Below are 18,373 nucleotides of genomic sequence, written 5' to 3' on the forward strand. Positions count from 1 at the left end.
TACGGATATGATTTTTTAGACATCTGCTGATGCGGATGCGGATATGTGATTACGGATGCAGATGTAGGTGCGTATATTCCGCCTTTACGGATGCGGATGAGGATATCCGTAACATCTCTACTCTGAACATCTACTACCGGCCTCCAGATGAATAAGGCTTTTAAAATACAATTCAAAAACTTTATTTTAAACACTTTCTTCTCTCAGGGGTTTTCCCTCTCCCGTTCTATAATTACTTCCCTTTCATAAGAAACCCATATGGTTAGTTTGATGAAAATCGATTCAGGTATGTGTTTTAGTTTGGTTCTTGAGGACCACTCTTTGAAACAGGGTGTCTAGAAATATTATCTATTCCAATTTTCAAAAATTTGTAACTTTCGAGCCGCTTGATCGATTTGGAATTTTTAACGTCAAGTTGAAGGTGAGCCTTTAAAGGATAGAAATACCACAACATTGAAAATTTATTTAAATACATTATTTCGGAGATAGATTGTTGTAATCTTGAATGTCACTTGATATATGAGAAATCATCCATGTACCACCACGCGGCTCCATTGAAAAAATTTTACGATGCAGTAAATATATATGTTTTTTTTCTTCTAGTTTTTAATGAAGTGTCGATGTTATGTAAAATACCCTTTTCCGATTGAGCCTAAACAATTGTATAGGTGAAAAATAACGGAAAACAAAACCTAAATCGAAGTAATTCCTATATAGGGTATCGAACGTCTTCGGCAGTGGTTTTCTTCGTCAAGTTTTCTGCAGCATTCTTATGCAAAAGCTTGCCGAAGAAAACCACTGCCGAAGACGTTCGATACCCTACCTGAAAAAAACTTGCTTGCTCCGGTTTTTTATTTTTCGTAGTGGGTGCGATGTTGACACTAGTGTTGTGAGCAATATAATAATGAATTTGACATTCAAAGAGCGAGAAACAAGGTTTTGCTTTAGTCACCTTCTTATTACACTTTTTTTGGCTCGGTCGGAATGGGTTGAATGAATGGACTAAAAAAAATAATAGAACAAATTCCCTATAATTTTGGCTACTTTTTCTAATGTTGAAAAAAAAACATTGTCTATTTTCTATATGTTTATAACAACGTTGACAATGGTGACAATGTTCTTTGTCTATCCTACTGAAAATCACATCTAGGCAATCTAATCATCTCTTTCCAGTTAGAATAATCTCAGCATTACAGAACCCAAAATTTTGACAAATTTATAAATTAATAAAGAAGCACCCAATATTGTGCTGCGATTTGATGTGGGACGCCTTTTATCATAAAATATAATTTGACACATATCTGATTTATACAGATATTGAAAATATTAAAATAAAACTAAATTAAACAATGAATAAAAAATGAGAATTCTTGAAAATTAGAAATGAAACAATAACAAAAAGGATAATACTTAAACATAAATTATACGGGCACATATATTCGCTCAAAATTGCGAAGCCCAAAACAAATAATGCGCTCTAGGCCTAGCAGGTGGTGTTTGCAAAATGGAGTGCAGAAAACAAACGCCACAATTCTTCCGCCAATATTCCAGCAAACGATTACCGCACGAAATGATTTTTCCACCCCACGGCAGAATGACGATTTTTGCGTTCCACTTCAGCGGTTTTCCTCAGCTTGCGGCGGCGGCGTGCAGCATCTGCCGCGAAGCCCGTACCAGTACCAGTGCCAGTGGGTAGGTGTACTCGGTTCACATTTACCGGATGACCTGCTGCTGTACTTCATCAACGCGTAAAAAGGCGAACGATCCTTCGCTGGGTTGACAGCGGAGAAACCGCAAACTTTTAACCACCCGCGTGCGCCGTGGAGAAATGAATAAAAAACTGCGGATCCGTAGAACCTTGAGCCGCAGAGGCTTATTAAAAATCTGTACGTGTTCATGCTAAAACAAGGAAATTGTGGATAATTACAATACACATACACATTCCTACCGTGAATTGGAATGAATTCTGAAAGAAATAAGAGTGCCACACACTGTTTGAGTGATTTGACTGAATCATAGAAAGTGAAAAAATATATTGGATTTATAAACCCCGTATATTATAAAAGCAATAATTTCCGCCACATATTCAGTACCTCTATTTTCTCGTGCACATGGAAGAACCACCATCCGGCAGGGATTTAGCTCATACGATACCGTAACAGCGTGAAGAGCAGGCAAATTGCAAAAGTTCTTTCTGTTTGATTTCCTTCCAAAGCTCCATCCCGTGCAAAAGTGCAAGACGCTTTCCCATCGCGTAAATCTGACCGTATTCCAAGCTGGGCCAGCAAGCAAATTCATACGACAACGATGACGGCGTCCGTCCGTCCGTGCCGCAGCAACAGCTGACTTGCACTCGATCCGAGCAAGAACCGAGAGAAGAACGGTAGCCAAACTGCACCGTTCGTTTTTTTTTTATCTAGCGGAAGCTGGTTCCGCTGTATTTCCGCGGCTGTATGTAGCTACGTGAGACAATTCACGCTAAATCGTCTGTTGACGTTCTTTATATTACGGTTTCTGTGGATGCTTTGCGGTTGAAACTGTTGCGGTTCGATGCCGAACCTCATCTCTTTCGGTGGAATGGCAGGATTTATAGAGATTCGACTTTCTCGTTTTCTGTGCGACGTCTGCTTTTGCAAGCAGATTCTACTCAGTATATCGCCTCCGCAGCAAAAGTTAACCAGTGGATTGTAATTTTGGATTATCTCAGCACTCGTAATGATTAATAGTATTAAGTTGGAGAAAATAAAACGAATATAAGCTGCCCTTTTTGTATTAAATTACAATGCGCTTACCAGTCGGTGAGTATTATTGAAACACTATTCCATGCGTACCTACCCTGCAATTAATGAAAAAAAAAAAACAATATTAACAATTATTGTCTTGTTTGTGAAAAACATAATAAATATAAAACTAGGTAAACTACATTCGTATTGAAAGGTTTATGACTAGCATTTAAGCAGTTATTAAGCATGTTTACTGTTCACACTTACATGTAGTAAATAGAAGAATAAAAAAAAGAAATCAACTTATTTATGGCAATTTATAGGTTATGCCGTCTCACACTACAAGAAATCGTTCGCCTTACTACTAGCTCTAAATTTTCTATCGTAATAGTGCCATTAACGTTCATTGTGTACTCAAATGTCAAAGGTTTTCTTTCAAAACGTTTAGACTTAATATCACAGTTTACGACTCATAACTTGATGTAGTTTCCGTAATTGAAACATGGTTTAAGTAGTCGTTTTGCACTTGGGAACTGTTTGGAGACACAGTCGTTTTTTTGTAAACAATTCCCATCATGAAAATACTCATGATACACGGTTTCGAAAAGTTTAATATCAAATTTATGCCACTTACGGTATCTATACATCTTCAATTGATTTTAATGTTTTATTTCCAGAAACTGTCCAGTTTTTATGTTTTTTTTTATTTAAACTGACTGAAAAACGTCTTATGAGGTTCGTTTCGAATCATTCTTTTTACGATTTAGCAGCTGTTCAACAAAGAAATACTCCCACGTCGACAGTCATTCGAATCGAGTTCCTGTTTAGGTCAATGCTGGTGATTTCTCGAGCCACCCGCGCCATCGCCCTGATATTTGCATTCGCTACAAAGAAGACAGTCGCACAGGAAACAATATTGGCAGGCCACGAACCCCACCGACGACGATGTGCCGATGTTTTCATAAAACAATAATCATCCTGAGCCTGAGGCAGCAGCGGCGGCTAAGAGTTTCCCACTGTTTTATATATGTGTCATTCCGGTCACAGTGCCAGCTTTCCGCACTCTCTTACGACATCACGACCGTGGTCGATCGCGGGTGAGTTCTTTGTTAGACCGCAAAACCGTACCAGCATAAATTGTGGCAAATCAAAACAACAAAGCAAATCGTTTCGTGATTCCGAGGCCTAGCAAGTAAGCAAGCAAACGAGCAAAAAAACAGGCATCTAGCGGAAAATTATGCTATGCCAAATGCCTTCTTACTATCCATCCAGCCATTCACTCAGTTGGTACTCCTATTCGTGCCCGGGTTGGGCTACAAATTGTAGGAGGAATTAGCAATGTAACGGTGGACTGGTTACTTGATGGGGGAGGGAGACAGCAGCGGAAAGAGCAGTGCAACAAGTCAGGAAGTAAACGGCGCACGAGAGCATCACGATATGTGTGCTAGCATTCCGGTCAAGTCGAAGAAGTTAACGACGGTAAACGAGCTCTGCGAGCACCATCTGACAGTCAGGTCACATCCTGTGGCAGCAATCAACAGGAGCATCCCTGCCGCAGCGGCACCACCCACAAGCTGACGCTCACGAGTCGTTTGTTTAATGTCGGTGAAGGGAGCCGTTTCTAATTAATATGATCTATGCTGGCTTAGGATGATGCATGTCGAAGCAAAAGGTGAGCATTGTGGATCGTGAAAAAATTGTCTATTTCTTGAGCCCATCAGTCAGTTTTATCACACGTTACTATGGGGTTTTCAATTTCAAACCGTTTTTATTTTAACTTCGTTAAAAACAGTTATTAAGGTTACGTTAACAAAACGATTGCTTTGACAAACAACTCAACTTTATTTTCGCTAATACACTCCTAATGTAATTGCCTTTCAAGAACTAACCGTGATTGCACCATATTTTATGAGTTTATGACGCATGGCTATGAAGCCTGTTTGAGCGTTCATCCGCCATGAAGCTTTTTAGCTAATGAATAACATCCTGCTGGTTTTCCTCTCGCTACCGCGCGCGAGGTTGGAGGTTGTCAAAAGTCAAATGCTTGGTATATGGAATCATCGCAACTACCAACCGAATGAACATCAAGCGGTCCACGCTATGAGCTGCTGCAAACGTCAATCAAAGCCTGTTCCTAACGAGTGTGTCCTAATTGATGAAACATGTTTAGCATATAAGCAGCATTGGTTAACGGCTCTTAATTATCGACTTTTTAATAGTTTGTTTGCAATTTCGGAGTGCTGCGAAGTTCGAAATTTGCTGTTCAATCCGGATTTAAAGCACAAACGGAATGCGTGCTTCGGAAATTTGAGTGACCTTGAAAAAATGACAGCCTCATGTGTGTTCAAACTGTTTTTCTATTACGGAATCACCCTTCACAATTTCAAAAAAAAACGTCCACTAAAGACCGACAGATCCATCTTTATCACAGGAACGGTATCGATTTTAGTAAGAGAGCAAGTAGATCGCAATCCAGCTAGCATGTAACAGAATTTTTATGAATTTTTGACCTAATTTTGATAAATTCTATTAATATTCCGCTGTAGACACCTTGTAAATTGATTGGTTACAATCAATCAATTGATAAAACGATAAATTATCAAATATTAATGATAATTTTAACTTCCTATTAGTTTTTGCTCTTGTAAATTTCCTACTCAATGCCTTATATTCTTTTTTTTATTGACATACTAAAGCAGTTTTATCTGCTCCCTGCTAAATTTGTGATAGAACTTGTAATACTTACTATTAGAAATTCATAGTTTTTTCTAAAATTTCCGCGGATTGTGAAACTACTAAGCAATTTTGCTAAACCTGTTTTTTGAACGCTCCGATTTTGTTTGTTTGTAGTTTGACTTATGTCGTGCTCGCTATTTTTTTTTTATTTTTGTAAATTTAAATTGTTTCCTGTTTGATCAGTCCTGTTCAAAGCTTCATCCGTTTCATTTCTATTATCAGAATATTTATTCTATTATCGTCAAAACATTTTTCATAACCGCTGTAGCATTATATTCTGCTTTTAGGGCACTAATAAATATTTTTTTATTTCCTTTTTTGACTTTTTCATTGGTAAATTGAATAATCTCGGAAGTTTAAGCTCAAACTCTTAGCTTTTGGTACGTTTTGTCTTTAAACCTTTTTATAGTATTGGTATTTAGAAAATACTGTAATTTTTTTCTACCTTCCCGTTTCTACTTTCTACCATAATGTACTTTTGTACTTCTCGAATATCCAAATCCTGAATTCGACTTCATTTTAAAATTAGTTTGTAGAACACTGTATTTCGTCATCAGGGGTTCAAATGAACAGGTGATTTCAATATCGATTTAATAGCCAGGTCCGGATTAAGGGTTGTGGGGGCCCGGGGGCCAAGTAATATGTCGAGGCCCCTTTGCAGTTGTTCAAATTTCAATTAAGAAAAATGTCATACAAAAATTAATGTTAAGGGGCCGTTCAGTACATTCTATATGCCTAAAATGCAAAAGCTTCGTTCTTGACTTAGTGACAACAATAAATTATAAGTCAGGAAAAAAGACCACGTGGTCATTTCGCGCTCAAACAACTGTTCAACTGTTCCGATTTCAATAGTTAATATACCGTTGGAAAGCTAAAATATACAAGATTTGTATACCATGATAATTTTAGTTACCGTTTTCTTACTACTCCGTGAAAATTTCGGAAAAGTTTGAAGGTCGAATATCCACATACATTTTTCATACGAATGGTATATTTCCCTAACGCAGACTTCAAAAGCATAGACGAAATGATTTCACGCATTTAGTCATTGGCTAGCAATGCCAGCCAATTGGCATCGCATTCATCACCTAACGTAAGCGACGAAGAAAAAAAGCAGAGATGCTTCCACGTGATTGGTTCTACCCCCAATCACCCAAGTTCCCTACACTGAGTGGCGCTATAAAAGGACATTCCATGTTGAGAGAAGATCATTCCCTGGTCGACCGTCAAGCAGAGTTGCCATTTTCACAGATTTTTCTGTAAAATCACAGATTTTTTTTCCTTTTTCAAATCACAGAATCTGTGATCACAGATGACAGATATTTTTGGAAAATCACAGATTTTCACAGATTTTTCCCATAAAAGCCGGAAATAACAAATTACCTACATTTTTTCTACAGGTCAAACTCATTAATTCGAAGGTACGATTTTCCGGAAGCTCGAATAACCATCCGTAGAAAATAGTTCGACTATCCGGAGTCATTCTTTTTGCAAATTTCAAATTCGTTTACACTTCCGACATTTGCTGTTTTATCGATTCCATCTAGGAATGCTAGTTTTTCGCGCTATATGCTGCTTGATTAACTCAATGAAGTGTGCAGAGAGGTGACCTGATTGAATCACCTCATTATGATTGAATTAACGATATTTTGACGTGTATCGTATCCAACGTACGGATGAGTTTCTTCTGATACGCAGCTTATCTGGTCTCAATGCCAAACTGAAAGACACTTCGTTGAGGAACAAGTTGACTGTTCCAATGCAATTTTAACAGCTAAATAGTTAATTCAATCGAGTGGAGGAAAATTTAATGTTAATATAAAGCATTTCAATCAATCTCGTTTTGTTTTTAAACAAATAATCATACCCCAGATATGATCACAGATTTTTTTTCTCTGGTCACAGATTTTCACAGATCAACAAAGATTTCGAAACTCTGCCGTCGAGGCGAACAGTTCGGCTTCCTTTCGATCTGAGTTGGACCCCACCAGTGGTAACCTAATTCAGATATCGTTGTTGGAATACAGCCCGTTGTTAGAATACAGGACGTGAACGGCACTGGGGACCATTGGAAGACTTGGAAGCCGTTTGGATGCTGCCGATAGTGTAGGTATAGTGTGTCGTATATCAAGCGTGTGTGTCTGAGTAGCGTGTGGGCGTGTATGTGTGAGTGTGTATGTGTAGGTGTGTGAATAGCGCGTGTGTGAGTGACGTGTGTGTGTGTGTATTTGTGAGTGACGTGTGTGTATGTGTAAGTGGCGTGTGCGTGTATGTGTGTGTATGTATGTGTGTGTATGTGTGTGTATGTATGTGTGTATGTATGTGTATGTGTGTGTATGTGTGTTTATATGTGTGTGTATGTGTATGTGTGTGTGCTTATACTAGACACCTTGTTTCCCGTGAGAGAAACAACGAAGACCGCATAGCAGCAAAACAGGTAGTCAACAACAATAAACTACAGGTGTCAGGAACAAAGAAAGAAAAAAGCTAGAGAAAAACAGGGATAAAAATCCGAAAAGAAAATTTTTTTTCTCCGGAGTTTTAGTAAGTTAGATTTAAGTTGAATTTGTTTAATCAAATCTATTTAGCAACAGACTCGATTCCGGGCGGTCGTTGTTTTCAACGTATGGGAACGGGAATTTATGTATTACACATCCCTAGCAAAGGTCTTAAACAAGACGTGCATCAAAGCCGTCGATATGCCACTTCTTTGACCGATGAACAACATATTTTGCATTGAATGTCAAATCCATGAATCGTCGAGATGTATTATTGTCTCTAAAAAAAATCTCAGAACAGACTTTCTGGGAGTCACCAAATTTTTGAGGGGAAGAGTTGATTTTTCCCAAAAAAAAAAATGTTTTTTTGAGACAACACCAGATTTCAATGTTTCATACATTTAAAAGGCGTTTGGTTTAAAACAAATCGATTTCGACTTTTTCATGAGAAATAATGGAATTTCATCGTGCACAATAGCATCTTTTATCGATTCGAAGTTGGATGGAGCTAAGATTTACCCTTTTTTTTCAAATTATTGCGCTCTAATATGCTGAAATGCAGAACCCTCATAGTAAAAAAATGTGAGATCCTACATCACATCTGTTTATATTTCGTAGTTAGTGTCTGGAGAATATAGTTTAGCGTCGTTGATCATAATTCAGTTAATTGAACATACATTTTAGCTTTAAAAAAATTGATTTGGTAGTAAGCTGAACTTGTACTCGTCTCGAGAAAAAAGGAATAACATGTAGCACGAAACCAATTGTATGAAGTTTAAAGAGAATAAGTATTCATGCAGCTGTTTTTGCCATGAATCATGAATCATACGAATGGTTGTAAAAGAATTGATTTATACCAACAGTAATTCACAGAGTTTGTGAATTATTTTCTGAAATTCCTTTGCCAATTTAAGGATTGCACTGGTCGATAAAAACGAAAAAAAATTGCCGTAAAGCTTGAACTGAATAAGTATGCAAGATAATAAGGTAATTGCTCCTTCATTCATCACAACACCTACTTCATCTCATCACTCTTATTTGACCAAGTTACCGGAAAATTTTACCATATTCCCTAACTACAACTTTCGACTGAAAACCATTGCCTTGGAAATTTGTGGAATTTTTACATTAAAATTAAAAAACAAGAGTGATGAGATGAATAGAGGAGCGATTACCTAAGATTTTTCAGCTTCAGTTTAATTTCGCGTCTATTTAATTTTAGTTTTCAGCTGGTCTCGAGGTACGATGCTGGTCTAACAAGCCAGTCGTCGTAGGTTCGAGTCTCACCTCGGGAGAGACTGTTAGTGTCAGAAGGATCGTAGCGCTAGCCCCGCAATTGTCATGTACACTTAACAGTTGGCCGCGAAGTCTGTGTATAATAAACAGAAGGTCGAGTTTCGATACGGAATGTAGCACCAAGGCTTTGCTTTGCTTTTTTTTAATTTTAGTTTAGTGTCTATTCAGTTCTAGTTACGTTTCAGTACAGCTTAGTTCAGTTTTAATTCAGTCTCAGTTCGGGGTTAGTTTACTTTAAAATCAGTTGTAGTTCAATTTCAGTTAGTGTCAATTTAGTTTCTGTTATGTTTAGTTTTGATTCAGTTCAGTTTCAGTTTTAGTTTAGTTTTAGTTTTAGTTTAGTTTCCATATAGTTTTATTTCCGTTTCAGTTTAGGTTCAGTTTTGTATAGTTTGTTCCTAGTTAGTTTTAGTACAGTTCAATTTCAGTTTCAGTTCAGTGTTAGTTAAGTTGCTATGCAGCTCAAATTTAATTTCAGGTCAATTTTGATTCAATATCAGTTTCAGTTCAGTGCTAGTTAAATGGCAATGCAGCTCCAATTTAGTTTCAGTTCACTTTACTTATAGATTTTGTTCAATTCAATTTTAAGTTTTAATTCAGTTTCTCATTAGTTTTAGTTTCATTCCAGGTTGTTTTTAGTTCCGTTTCAATTCTATTTTAGTTGAGTTTCTCTTCAAAATTAAGTTTAGTTTTTTTTTCAGCTCAATTAAAGTACAGTTTATGCTTATTTTAGGTTCACTTCCAGTTCAGTGTTCGTTCATTACCAGTTCATTTGCAGCTTGATTCAGTTAAGTGTTGGTTGAGTTTCTGTTAAAGTTTCAATTCATTTGAAGTTAAGTTCCAGTTCAGTTTAGTTTGGTTTCATTCATGCATTTGTTCAATTTTAGTTAGTTTTAATCCAGTTTAAATTTTGTTACAGTTCATTTTCTATTCATTTTCAAATCAATTCCAATTCACTTTTATTCCTGTTTAATTCTTGATTAGATAGTTTTCAGTCTTAGTTCATTTTAAGTTTGGATTGAGTTCAGTTTCAGTTCAGCTTCAGTTCAGTTTCAGTTCAGTTTCAGTTCAGTTTCAGTTCAGTTTCAGTTCAGTTTCAGTTCAGTTTCAGTTCAGTTTCAGTTCAGTTTCAGTTCAGTTTCAGTTCAGTTTCAGTTCAGTTTCAGTTCAGTTTCAGTTCAGTTTCAGTTCAGTTTCAGTTCAGTTTCAGTTCAGTTTCAGTTCAGTTTCAGTTCAGTTTCAGTTCAGTTTCAGTTCAGTTTCAGGTCAGTTTCAGTTCAGTTTCAGTTCAGTTTCAGTTTAGTTTCAGTTCAGTTTCAGTTCAGTTTCTGTTCAGTTTCAGTTCAGTTTCAGTTCAGTTTCAGTTCAATTTCAGTTCAGTTTCAGTTCAGTTTCAGTTCAGTTTCAGTTCAGTTTCAGTTCAGTTTCAGTTCAGTTTCAGTTCAGTTTCAGTTCAGTTTCAGTTCAGTTTCAGTTCAGTTTCAGGTCAGTTTCAGTTCAGTTTCAGTTCAGTTTCAGTTCAGTTTCAGTTCAGTTTCAGTTCAGTTTCAGTTCAGTTTCAGTTCAGTTTCAGTTAAGTTTCAGTTCAGTTTCAGTTCAGTTTCAGTTCAGTTCAGTTTCAGTTTAGTTTCAGTTCATTTTCAGTTCAGTTTCAGTTCAGTTTCAGTTCAGTTTTAGTTCAGTTTCAGTTCAATTACAGTTCAGTTTTAGTTCAGTTTCTGTTTAGTTTCAGTTCAGTTTTAGTTCAATTCTGTTTAGTTTTAGTTAGGTTTTAGTTGAGTTTCAGTTCAGTTTTACTAAAGTTATAGTTCAGTCACAGTTACAGTTAGGTTTCAGTTATGTTTCAATTCAGTTTCAGTTCAGTTTCAACTCTGTTTTAGAACAGGTTTAGTTTAGTTTTGGTTCAGTAGCAGTAAGTTTTCTGTTTCTTTGCAGTTTTAGTTCAGTTCTAGTTCAGTTTCAGTTCAGTTTCAGTACAGTTTTAGTTCAGTTTCAGTTCAGTTTTAGATCAGTTTCAGTTCAGTTTCAATTCAGTTTCCGTTCCGTTACAGTTCAATTTCAGTTCAGTTTCAGTTTAGTTTCAGTTATGTTTCAATTCAGTTTCAGTTCAGTTTCAGTTAAATTTGAGTTCAGTTGCAGTTCAGTTTCGGTTCAGTTTCAGTTTAGCTTCAGTCCTGTTCCACTGCAGTTTTAGTTAAATATCAGTTCAGTTTCAGTTTATTTTCAGTTAAAGTTCAGTTCAATTTTGGTTTAGTTTAAGTTTAGTTTAAGTTCAGTTTTATTTCAATTTCAGTTTTTTTTTGCATTAGTTTCAGCTAAGTTACAATTTAGTTTCAGTTCAGTTTCAGTTAGGTTTCAGTTCAGTTTCAGTTTAATTTCAGTTCAAGTTCAGTTTAGTTTTGGTTTAGTTTCAGTTCAGTTATAGTTCAGTTTCAGTTTAATTTCAGTTGAGTTTCAGTTTGATTTCTGATTAGTTTTAGTTTCCTCTCGATTTAGTTTTACTTTAAATTCCGTTTAATTTTAGGTCATTTACCGTTCAATATTTTGTCATTTCAGTTTATTTATTTAAGTTTCTTTTGTGTTTTAATGTAGTTTTAATTCAGAATTAGCTTAGTTAGTATGATTTTTATTTTGTTCAGCTTTAGTTCAGTGCTAGTTTACCTACACTTAAGTTTAAACACACTATTAGTCCAATATACTTTTTGGTTTCAATCCTGATTCGGTCATATTTCGGTTTCAATTTAGTTTTGGTTGAGCTTAGGATTAGTTTCGGTTAACATTTTTCCTTCTCAATTCAGTTTTAGTTCGGTTTTGGCTTGGTTTAGGCTCACTTTCCTCTCGATTTTATCGTACTTTTAGTTCAGTCTGATTTTAATTTCAATTCAGTTTCAGTTCTAATTCAGCTCAGTTTCAAGTGAAGTTCAGTTTAACTGTAACTCACTTTCAGTGAATTTTTAGTTAATTTTTGGCTCAGTTTCAGTCCAATGTTACTTCATTGCCAGTTCAGCATGATCTCAGATCAGGTCAGTTCGGTGTTGGTTAAGTTTCAATGTGAAGATATTTTATTTTAATTCATTTTCGATTGAGTTCTAGTATCGATTTAGCTCAGTTTCAGTTTGATTTCAGTTCAGTTATAGTTTATTTTCAGTTTAATTTCCGATTATTTTAAGCTCCGTCTCATTTCAATTTAAAGTTGATCTCACCTAAAATTTAGCTCAGTTTATTTTCAGTTTAGTTTTTGTTTTGTTTCAGTTCAGTTTCGCTACACATTTATTTCAGTTTCTTTTAAGTTTTAGTATAGTTCCAGTTCAGTATCAGTTCAGTATGAGTCCAATTTTAGATCAGCTTCACTTCAGTACTGGTTTTTTTTTGTATGGACCCCACTGCGACAAGTATTTTTTTTGTTTTTTTTTGCGGCATTGTCCGGACGTTTTTGCTGTTCGCACATTCATTTATTTTTTACCCTTTGGCAGTGTTACTTGTTGGGAGGTAACCTGCTCCGTGTTAGCCTGCAGTTTTTTTTTGTCTTCTCCTTTAGACTAAGTAATCTACTTCCTTCCTTATCGATCTTATCATATTCTCCTGCAGGCTATCACTCTAACAGCCTATAATTTTTGGTACAAGCAGTAAATGTAGTAATGAAGATAGAAAATTAAATAAACTGAAAACATGATAGTGGAAACTACGAAAAATATAGTTCAGCAGGTGGGACCCGAGCCCACAACTTCATTACTACATTTACTCTTTGAACCAAAAACTAAAAATAGCATGACTTTGGTTAGAGTCAAAAAAAAATAAAAATAAAAGCCTATGATGTGCTATAGTCTATTGAAGCTTATTTACTATCGAAGCTTTAGACCAGTGGTTATTAAGTCTGGAGGGAAATTTTTGTGTGGAAGAGCCTGAAAATAAACCAATACCTTAAGTCCTTTTGCCAACGAATGGCTTGGTTCTACTTCAAACCTTTCACCACTCGCTTATCAAAGCGGACTCTAAAACCTTGCGGCTACGAAGCTCTCAATGCTAGTTTATCCACAGCTCAGTTTAAATTTACTTTTAGCCCAGTTTGCGTCCTAGATGTAAGGTTTCAAACCACATTCGGTTTTGTTTCCATTCAGTTTCATTTCAGTTTTGGTATAGTTTCAGATGCAGTTTTAGTTCAGTTTCAGTTCAGTTTGAGTACAATTTCAATCCAGTTTTAGTTCTATTTCACCTCAGTTTCAATTTGAGTTCAGTTGAATTGTAGTTCACTTTCAGTGGAGTTTTAGCTTATTTTAGGTTCAATTTCAATTCACTTTCAATTGAGTTTCAGTTTAGTTTCCGTTCAGTTTCGGTTGGTTTCCTCTAAGTTTTCGTTAGGTTTCAGTGCAGCTTATTCCAGTTGAAGTTCAATTTTAGTTCAGTTTTAGTATAGTCTCTGTTAAATTTTAATTCAATTTCAAATCAGTGTTGGGTTAAAAACCCCTTAACAAAAAAAATCAGTGTTGGTTCAGTTTCATACACAGCCCTGCAGAAATCAAAAGAATTCCGGGTAATTCAATCGTCGTCTTCTCGAACTTGAACAGGATCGAACGACACTTTATTTTGCTCAATGAATAATAATGCCAATATTATTTCGGTACTTGCTCTAATTGCTTCTCTTAGTAAAAATGTGTGATCAGGTGGTGTTTTTCCTTCATGGTTCTTACTCTCCATATTCTATCCGATTGCAACTTTAGATGAATGATTTTATCTTTGTAAATTTCTGATGAGCATGTGATATATTTACTTTAATCTATTTAACGAAAATCTCAACATAAGTTTTTTGATAAAAAAGTGTTACTTGGAGAGAGATGCTAGAGCCAACATTTCTAATATGTATCGTAACGAAGAGTATTACGTATATGTTGACATTATCTGCGTCATTTAAATTTTAAAAGCATTCTCGTAAATTAATAAATAAAGAAATAAGAATTCTACGAAAACAAAAGAAGAAGGCACAGTTTATCACGAAAACACCAACGCTCGTAACTCTCGATCTGTGCCATTCGCTGTTTCCTACGCACATAATTATTAACTTCTTTCTCACTCCCGAAGAAGCAAATGTTCATCAACACAGCGTAATAGAAATATGTATAATTTTTTTCAACAAAAAATATCATCACATTTTGCATCTTTAGATAAAATTGGACACAAAATGTGTTAATGAAATTCAGTCTACAACAACGGAGAAATGGGTGCTCACTTCTATCGGACGGTATACGATTCGGGTATTTTAATTATCACCACCACAACATTGCATTTGGACTCATTTCTCCCACAATATGATGAATATTGTTAGGTGTGATATCCAAGTTTCACACTGCTGCTGCTGTTGATAGAGCCACTCACACAGTCCGAAACAACAAGCGTCGGAAAAGGAATCGAGATGGGTCATTCGCCCCATTTGAATACGACGAACCGCCGAAGAAAATCGTCTTCGGACACCACGAATGTCGTGGATTGAATGCTAGACAACAACCACTCTCGTCAAATTATTTTCAGATTATGTCCTCACTTTTCTCTTCGATTACGGCAGCAGAGCCGTCAGTGATTCGCTTCCTGGCAGTGCGAGTCACCGACCGCCCCGGTGTTGCTGGTTGCTGAATGTCTAGGCAGGTGTGAGTTTGCTTGCTGATGGAGCAAAAACCGAAGGCACATTTTTTAGCTTATAGAAACAGACCAGAGACAGGAGCTGCTGAATTGCTAAAATAGCTTACGCTCAGAAAATCTGATCTAGTTTATTCGAAAAAGAAGTCAGATGGTTCGATTCATTCGATACACACCCTTTTTGCCATGTTTCAATTACCCTGAAATGAACGAGACGAGACGGTTCCCATTTGTGTCAGTCGTGTGCTTTCAGTAGCAATCACCTGCAGAAACCACTGAAATATGGATTTGAATTTCGTTGTAGACTTGTGAGAGTAATTAAGCCTGTTGCAATACTTTATCGATAATTTAAAACCCACTTCAACTTTGCACTCCAATTGACTTTTCCAGTAATTATAACGCTGGTTCTAGGTGCTTTGCTCACAGTAGAAGTGCTTCACAGCATCGTAACGGAGCACCACAGCACGGCCCAGAACATGACTAATTGGAATCTTCCGATTCGGCACAGTTTTGGCATTCGGAATGATCAGCGGCGACGACAATTGCAAATAATTTCGTTCCCCGGATGAGTGAAGTCGAGAAAAGTCCGACGACCGATTCGCTTCGGGAAGCCGTAGCAAAATTGATTGCACGGTAATGTGATTCGGGGGAATTTTGCATCAAACTTCCATCTTCCAAGGCCGTCGCTCTTCCGTGTGCGCTGGGCCGGGCCGGGCCTCAGTTCGGTTCTCAAGTTTTATGTTTCCCTTTCTGCGGCTTGCCAGAAGACAGATTGATTTTCTCGCTGGCTGGATGGCATGGGAAAAAGAGGTTGTTGTCATCTTCACTCCGGAGGGAAATAAAATACGAATTCGAGCGGCGAAAATTTTCTGGTCCCGCGCCAGGGACAACCAATGGGTTGTTATGCCGACTGAAACGTGACTGGACTTGCGGCTGTTATTGCTTAAAATAATTCAAGTGTATACGTGACAGGAAAAGTTTCCGAAGAGTGGACCTCAGATTTGGCCGATTCACACGCGTGTGGGATGAAACTTTGAATGGAATGAAATACAATCATTGAAATAAAAAAAAACACTGGTCACACGTCATAACAATCATGAAATTTCCATAATAATATTGAAATATTTGTCGCACTGATTTGCATTCATGAGTATGTTTCAGTGTCATTTTATTCGCATAATTATTAAAGCCAGTCGTATTTTCAACTGCCACTGGTAGAGAAAAACAGGTTAATAGCACAAAACGATGGAAATGACGGAGTTTTCGGTAGCTATATCCAAATGCGGCAATTGTAGCAATGTCAGGTCGACCTAAAACTAATCACGGCAAACGTTTTTATTGGCCAGCTATTATACCAGGTGGATTGTGGATAACTATCTTCATTTGTCGTAACTCAGAGACTCCTTACTATTATTTTGATATTGACTGATTACATTGAGAGATATCATAGTGGATAGCCATACACTGTATTTAAGAATAAATTTTCAGGAGCGATCCGTTAGTAAAAATAAAACATCATGTGCACTATCCAATTATACAGGTCCTATTCTACAGACCAAATCCATCGCTTCACGTAGCTATTCAATTTGTTTTCACGGTTTGACTTTAATCTAATTCCACCTTCCTACTAGTTGTATGATAAACCAAAACTCAATTAAACATCATTTCCTATTTCAGAAGCAATTTCAAGCAATTCAACTGAGAGAGCACGAAGCTTCCTGAAAAAAAAGGCGGATGAAGCTTATTATCAAAACTAAGATAGCAACGAAGAAACGAAGAATTTGCCTTCTGAGTATTTTCATCAAAATTTAATTAGCCTACGCTTTTTTTGCTTATTCGCATCTATATGGTACTGTGGTAAAGCTTCTCCATTCGTTTATTCACTTCCGTAGATTCAGTTTTTTTTTTGTTCGATTCATTTCTTTGGCTATCTTAAGTCGATGCCGCTCACTCACAGACTGTATGCACAGGTATGTTTATTCTCGCTTTTTCTCAACGCATATTCACCATTCGAGCCGGATAGGTTTGCGGGTGAGAGTAACCACCGAGTCATTATTCTATCAAAGGTTATTATACTCTTCAAAATTGCCATTATAGGTATACACAGAAGAGTCATGGGTGTGTTTTTTATTTTTTTCATCAGCGCCGTGGTTCGGCTTTTGGAGACCATTTTATGGGAAGAGGCTCTTGGTATAACAATTTAAAAAGCGCTAATTTCATTGATGAATACTGTCGGGAGAAAAACATTTCGTTGTATCACAAAAATGTTACAGTAGAAATATTTCAAGCTTCAATTGGTCTGGTTCGAAAAACGCGTCAGTAAGGTACCGCCTAACGGAGCTTCCAACCAAAGAAAGGAAAAAAAAAAACAGTAACTCGGTTAAGCAACAAGTAAAGAAAGTCACTGCTGTGTGCCTTTATTTTTTGATTGACGCACAAAAGAACCAGCCGAAGGAGTGCGAGATTCTAATCAGCAAAACAGTGACATGCAAATTTCGGTAACGGATGATTTAACGACCTGCTTGATGGCGACCTTTTAATTACCTTTTGCAACCCAGCACAACACCTCGCTACTTGGAACGAAGAAGTGGCAAGCTAAGGTTCCAGGCAATAAACACATCACTACGAAACGTAATTAGATAAATTTTCAAAGATTTACATCAGTTTTTATAGCTCTTCGGGCAAAAATCGTAAATCTCACGGGATGAATCTGGAAGCTGGGGATGGACCAAAGTTATAAGAAAGTGAATGAGTGCCTTCGGAACACCGAGCGGAACTTGTCTCAACAGCTTTTCTTTCGCTCCTGCTTTTGGATTAACCAAGCGGTGAGATGTTTCTCTCCATGTTTTATGCATTCAAATATAAGGCTTTCGTTGACTGAGACGCCGTCCGAAGGCCCGACACCGGCTGTGTGCGAGCTGCGGTTAGCTTACGGTAAACATCAGAAGAAACTCGACCGAGTGACTTTCAGTTTATGCTCTTTGTACACTTTTCAGGGTTAAAGATAATACTGGCCATAAGCAGTGCCAAGATTTTTCCCTGTCTGGTATAGATTAACAGGGGATTTCGGTTGTTTACCCGTGGAATGCGATGTAATTAAAGATTAGGGCTCTAAGAAGTTGAAGGTTTATGATGCTGCTAAAATCGGGACCTAATTCTGGAGGCTTTTTCATTCGATTACAGGTCGCAATATTTCGTGATGTCGTGGTTGTTTTTTTATGTTGTTGCCTAGGGCGAAAAGAAAGTGTCATTAAAATTTTGCTTGTCTTAGAGTTGCCAGAACAATTCAGTGGCTACAGTTCACTAACGAACATAAAACCTGAATGTGTTTTACAACGGACAATCAGATATTTCAGCAAGACACTCTGTTAAATAAGCATTAAAAAAAACAAAAAATAAAAGCATACGTACAAGCCAAAAATACAAAAAAGTGTATTCGAGCGAAATTGAGTTTAGTTGAGATAAAAATTTCAACTAAAAACTCTAGGACGC

General features: G+C 36.9%; 1 protein-coding gene across 5 annotated transcripts in view; it reads right to left on the reverse strand.

Annotated features, from left to right (window-relative positions):
- LOC129729740 (uncharacterized) overlaps positions 1 to 18,373 on the reverse strand; it is a 199,268-nt gene that overhangs the window by 143,997 nt on the left and 36,898 nt on the right. Inside the window, exon 1 of one of the 5 annotated variants that reach the window (XM_055688542.1) lies at positions 2,094 to 2,662. The exons of the other annotated variants lie outside the window; for them this stretch is intronic. The gene's annotated coding sequence lies outside the window, so the exon portion shown is untranslated. Of the gene's footprint in view, positions 1 to 2,093; positions 2,663 to 18,373 lie in introns of those variants that run through there. 5 annotated transcript variants of the gene reach the window in all.

This window comes from Wyeomyia smithii, chromosome 3, assembly GCF_029784165.1.
Source record: "Wyeomyia smithii strain HCP4-BCI-WySm-NY-G18 chromosome 3, ASM2978416v1, whole genome shotgun sequence".
Lineage (NCBI taxonomy): Eukaryota > Metazoa > Arthropoda > Insecta > Diptera > Culicidae > Wyeomyia > Wyeomyia smithii.